Below are 7,079 nucleotides of genomic sequence, written 5' to 3'. Positions count from 1 at the left end.
ACAAAATACAGGACGAAACAAAACATGCTGATCATACTGAACTGTTGTGAAAATACTAGAGAGAATGAACGCTCTCAAGATGATGGTTTTGGGCCAGGGGAATTAAAATCCTTCTCTTATCGCTGCTTTGAAGGCTGGGTTGTTTGTTCAAGCTCATATGAGTTTTCTGTGCTGGGTTTTGGTGTGGCCATGGGGGTGAACTGCAGATCCCCAGTAGCCACCAACATGCTTACAGCTATTTCAGGAACTGCAGCAGACAATTTGTTATTAAATTTGTTTATGAGTTCAACATCCCTGAATCTATGTGGTTGTGAGGACAGGGGTCTAACTCAAGAGTATCTCACATTAGGGGCTTTTTCTCTGAGGAGGCATTGCTTCCTCAATAAAACTTGGATGAAAAAATAATTGACAGTACAAAAGACTACTGTATAACAAATATAACATTTTGAGTTCAAGCAGCAGTGTCCATTTTGCCTCCCTTGAGCTCATTGTGTTCCTATTGTTTTCGAAGCAACGTAAAACGAATTAAACTTGATTATATTTTGATGTGACGTTATAGTATTGGTTGCATGGATTTAGACCAAAACATATACTGACGTATATTTATATGTTCTATTTTTCGGCAGAATATTTCCCATGGAGTCAGTGCTTTAAATGGTTGGCTAAACGCAGAGGTGAATGTTCTTGAATATTAATTAGGTGCTAGTAGAGAAGGGCATGGAGAATATGAATGTGCATCAGTGCATGAGGAGGTGACGTTTGCTTGCCAGCGCCTTGTCTGTTCCCCTCTGCTGGCCAGTCTTCAGCCCTTAGTTCTGGGCAAGGTGACAGAGATTTATTTGGACTGGGGGATGCCAGTGTTTGGGCCAGGATATCACCTCATATGAATATTAAAAACTTGAGAAATCCCCACTGCCACATTCCCATTGAGGTCCGAAAGACAACTAGTGAAATGTATTTGTATTACTTTGATATGTCTTGATATGGCTTTATATGGCTATTTTCTAGCATTTTATTTGTCTTACACTGATAAAAACAACTTATAGGATTTACTTGATAAAATCTTTGTAACAATTTGCACTCAATTTTTCTTTTTTTATTGGAGAAATATATAGGGTACAGATCAATTGAACAGAAATCAAATCTCCAGATACTCCATATTTTCCTTATGTAAACAGAAATCAAACAAAGTTATAATTCTTCTGCAGATATTGGCTGTACATTTTACATACATATGTACACAACTACACATAGACGCATAGATAACATCCCTATACATGCCCATTCCAGCTTCTATAGTACATACTTGTTACATATGCGCCTAAGCTGATAGAAGAGCAACTTTGACAGAAATAACCACTCGTTACAACCGAGGTATGCAGCAAAGCATTTGTGAAGCCACAACACGCACAACCTTGAGGCGAATGGGCTCCAACAACAGAAGACCCCACCGGGTACCACTCATCTCCACTACAAACAGGAAAAAGAGGCTACAATTTGCACAAGCTCACCAAAATTGGACAGTTGAAGACTGGAAAAATCTTGCCTGGTCTGATGAGTCTCGATTTCTGTTGAGACATTTAGATGGTAGAGTCAGAATTTGGTGTAAACAGAATGAGAACATAGATCCATCATGCCTTGTTACCACTATGTAGGCTGGTGGTGGTGGTGTAATGGTGTGGGGGATATTTTCTTGGCACACTTCAGGCCCCTTAGTGCCAACTGGGCATTGTTTAAATGCCACGGCCTACCTGAGCGTTGTTTCTGATCATGTCAATCCCTTTATGACCACCATGTACCCATCCTCTGATGGCTACTTCCAGCAGGATAATGCACCATGTCACAAAGCTTGAATCATTTCAAATTGGTTTCTTGAACATGACAATGAGTTCACTCTACTAAAATGGCCCCCACAGTCACCAGATCTCAACCCAATACAGCATCTTTGGGATGTGGTGGAACGGGAGCTTTGTGCCCTGGATGTGCATCCCACAAATCTCCATCAACAGCAAGATGCTATCCTATCAGTATGGGCCAACATTTCTAAAGAATGCTTTCAGCACCTTGTTGAATCAGTGCCACATAAAATTAAGGCAGTTCTGAAGGCGAAAGGGGGTCAAACACAGTATTAGTATGGTGTTCCTAATAATCATTTAGGTGAGTGTATATCTAGAATATTCTGGGCCATATTTAGCTTTCACATGCTTGTTTGTAGCATGACAGAAGGCACAACAATCTTTTATAATCCATGCACAGGTGTGAGCAAGAGCATTCCAAGAGTATGGCAGCCAAGAGATCAGATTGGCAGATTCATAGAAGGGCACGACCAAAACACAACACACACACACACACACACACACACACACACACACACACACACACACACACACACACACACACACACACACACACACACACACACACACACACACACACACACAGACACACAGACACACAGACACACACACACACACACACACACACACACACACACAGACACACAGACACACACACACACACACACACACACACACACACACACACACACACACACACACACACACGCACACACACACACACACACAGACACACACACACACACACACACACACACACACACAGAGACACACACACACACACAGACACACACACACACACACACACACACACACACACACACACACACACACACACACACACACACACACACACACACACACACACACACACACACACACACACACACACACACACACACACACACACACATCTTATGCCATCTTTTAGTGAAAATTGAATCCATCAGAACAAAGCTGTTACAGTAAATCCTATCAATACACATCTCCAGTTCGGCATGAATTAAAGGAAGCATGCTGTTTCCTACAGTAAAGAACATCGGTTCAGTCTGCTTAAGTGGTTTCCTCTCCATCACCCTCCCACATGCTGTGCAGGTATGAGTGATATGACCGAGGCAGTCAAAGGACGAGGCTGAAGGTTAAGACAGAGTAAAGAGGCAGCACAAATTGAACATAATTAACAGACTCATGGAGACTCAGGCATTTGCGCTGTCCTCCACCAGATTCACCGAGGCATATCCACGCACAAGCTAGAGCCAAGACTAAGATTAATGCAAACAGCCACTCTCATTATGGGGAGCACGTCTGTTAACACTGCTAATTGTTATTAATAACTGAGAAAGCTGAGAAATGTGTTGAGATTAAATCGATGGAATCATGAGAATATTTAATCATTTTACTTATGCCAGAGAAAGTTCTCTCTGAACCACTCATTTATCAGGAAACGTACACTGATCAGGCATAACATTATGACCACCTTCCTAATATTGCGTTGGTCCCCCTTTTGCCGCCAAATCAGCCCTGACCCGTTGAGGCATGGACTCCACTAGACCTTCCACTAGAAGGTGTGCTGTGGCACCAAGATGTTAGCAGCAGATAAAGCAGAAGTCCTGTATGTTGTGAGGTGGGGCCTCCATTGATCTGACTTGTTTGTTCAGAACACATCCCACAGATGGGGGATGTGAGGGAGGATTTTTCAGGCGTGACTTTTTACTCCGTATAGTTTGGTAAAGGTATATATATATATATATATCTCAGGGTTGGTATCTTTTTTTTTAGCTAGTGGAAGGAAATAAATGTTCTGTGCAAACAATAGAGAGGCAAACACTACGCTTTCCACCTGATGGTGTTGTTATTGCCTTTCTACATCCCCACTGGTGTGTTTTGAAATGGATTTTAGATTCAGACACTGGGAGCTGGGGAATCATCGTGGAGGACAACATCCTCTGATGTCTGCTCAGAAATCTCAGCATCATTTTTTAGTGTACCCAGTGGACCAATTTGTGCATCATATACAGGCATCGGTGTTGTTATCTAACTAGAAAGGTTTCAGAGTTTGCTCTCTTTTGCAAGGATCAGCTTTTATTTTCTCGCATTCCTCTCAAATGGTGCTCATCTGCCTTTAACAACCCCAAGTTATATATGATTCACAGACGGCCGTAGCTGAAGGTTTTTGACAGTCAGCACTGTTAGTTGATATGACAATATAGCCAATAATAAGGCAAGAACACCCTAATTTTATAGTACAGTTTTTTATAGTAGCACAGTACATTTTTAGTGGTTGCAAAGTAATTACTTATTCAGAATAAGTAACTCCTCAAGAGAATTCGTGATTTCGGACGCAGCCTCAGTCTTTATGAGTGTCATTGAATCGTTAATTTATCTGATTCATTCAAAATCTACTTTTGTTACTTTTGTTACTAGTTACAAAAAACTACTTTTTTTGTCGTTGGTAGTGGCAAAAACAGAAGAAAGTAATTGTTTAAGCGTGCAATGTTGTGACTAAATGTAACTAACTTTTTTGTTAAAGCTACACTGTGTGATATTTTCCTCATCTAGCGGTGAAAGGGTATATGATCATCCAGTGAATATTAGTTTCTGTTCCTCTCAATTCTGATTTTGTTTTAACTTCTACGGTGGCCGATTTAGTCCAAGATTAACATGGCAATTCCCCTTTTTCACATTCGACATGATGCCATAGAGTGTTAAAAAGCGAAAGGCAAAGCTTGAATTTATGGGTATGTCCCTCTTTGGCTAATGTACTTTCAAGATGGAGGGGCAACATGGCGACCAGCATTCGAACCCCTCACCCGTATGTATTTTCAATGGCATATTATAAACTTACAAGAATACATTATTACTTGAAAGAAGTAAATATACATTAATGAGCACATATATTTTTGAAAGAACTAAGTGTTTTTGAGCTAAGAATAAACTAAAAAATGTACAGTGTAGCTCTAAAGTTACATTTAGTCACATTAGCAATTACTTTCTTCTGTTTTTGCCAACGACAAAAAAGTAGTTTAGTTCCTGAATGAATCAATGATTTTGAATGAATCAGATAAATTAATGATTCAATGACACTCATAAAGACTGAGGCTGCGTCCGAAATCACAAACTCTCTTGAGGAGTTACTTATTCTGAATAAGTAATTACTTTGTAACCATTAAAAAAGTACTGTGCTAGATAGACGTACTACATTTGTTATGTTGTCATTACCATATGACCTACCAGCTTCAGTTCACTACCATTCACAAATCCTCTCCCGTGCCTCATGGGATAGTAAAGTGCCCATCATATGCACACTTCAGAATCTATGAATTTCAACATACTCCTTTTGTCACGTCCTGCTTTTTCCTACTATCAGCTAATTTATGAAGACAGTCACTTTTCGCCCCTTAACCTTCAGAAAGACTCCACAGTACTGTACAGTGACAGTCTGGAGCGTGCAAAAACTGTTTATCTTAGATACGCTGTCAATATTTTTAAAAAATATTTCTTTTCCTATAATACAATATAAAAACCTAATATTTCTCCAACACAGTAAATGAGTTTTATAGATAAAACTATATAGCTGGTCCAAATCTTAAAATAAAAAAACAACAAGGGTAAAAAACAGATACAAGATTATGGAGGTTTACAAATGTGATTACTTGCTACTGTTTCCCAGAACAATAGATAATAAGATTTACTGGATCCTTTATTCATCTTTTTAAGGATTATTTGATACTTAAGAGGATGTATTAGTAAGTCAAGAACAAAATCTTTGTGAACAGCTGCCAGATAAAAATAATAATAATAATAATAATTAAAAAAAAAAACACACCAGCACCTTGGCGACTGTTCTTCTCTTGGGTAACTATTAGGTTTAATGATCTGTTGCCAGAACACTTGCTAAGATGTGCCAGCAATCGCAGACTGTACAAAGTTTTGAAAAATGCTAATATAAGCCAGACTACACCAATATGTGTGCGTTTGTTTGTGCGCCCAGGAAACGAGGTGAAAAAGCCATCCAATCCTAGAAAGACAAGGCAAGTAAAATCAATGCTCAGCTAACCTCATGGGTAATCTGTGCTGACAGGTTGGGCATCTGAGAAACCCGGCAAGCTGACAGGTTGCCCATCCAGCACTGTGTGGGGGACAACCACACTTGTCAAAGCACATAATGTGCAAAGCTCTTCGCTTGAGGACAAGGATATTTTCCAAGAGTGGAACACATTGAACTCTTAAGAGCAAAGATAAGGAGGTTTTTCATGAGAACGGTTATTTTTTTTAATAAACCAAAAATACTCTTTTATTGTAGTTCATTGAGTTAGGCATCTTCATGTCCCATGAGTCCCTTTGAGGCCTGAGCCAAAATTCATCACTTATCTTGTGCCACAGCATACTTGCCAGGGTCAGAGACGGGTGTTGAAAGGGTGGCAGAAAGCTCTTCGAGTGCCAGGACCTGCAGACATCTGATGACGTGTATTTCACGGCTATAAGTGGCAAAGTGTTAGATCGTTGGCAAATGGAGCTGCATCCTTTACAAACTGTAATTACGGAGCATGTGGCAGTGATTTGGACGGATAGCAGGTGGAGCAGGAGGACAGCCTGTCACCGATCTGTCAGCCAGTCACTGCCACACATGGCTTGGCACCGGAAAACGCATATAATAGTCGACTCATGTGCGGGAGGCAACATTCCCTGAAGAAGAGACATCTGAGAGATGGGGGCATGCGTGAGTCCGAGGTGGATGTTTTTCAGAGAGTCACTCCGGGGTGAGGATTCAAATGGGGAGATGTGAGAAATGCTTTGTGGGTAATTGAGTGAAATAACCACATATGGATCATGAACCGCATGACTGATTCAATTAATATGATTTCGGAGTGAAAAAAAAAACAATGCCTCCAACTCTCTCAGTGGTATTGAAGCATACGAGCACTGCGTGCATGCATAAGAATGGACCTATAACAGTTTTAAAATAGTCTGTTTTATTGAATTCATACAAATTTCTTAAATTATATTTGGATGGGTGAACACGTCCACAGTAAGGATATAGAAAATGTTTGGTCATCATATGTGTAACTACATAAGGCATACAAAAGCAGGCTACATGACAGCAGCAGAGTATAGTTCTGCTAGGGACTGGTATTATTATCCCCTACATGGCAATGAAAATGATGTAGTATGTCTACTGCTATTTTCAGTACTCTGCATTATATATGGTGCTCAACCAAAGCA

The sequence above is a fragment of the Pseudorasbora parva genome, chromosome 15 (assembly GCF_024679245.1).
Source record: "Pseudorasbora parva isolate DD20220531a chromosome 15, ASM2467924v1, whole genome shotgun sequence".
Lineage (NCBI taxonomy): Eukaryota > Metazoa > Chordata > Actinopteri > Cypriniformes > Gobionidae > Pseudorasbora > Pseudorasbora parva.
This window is presented reverse-complemented; position numbering follows the sequence as displayed.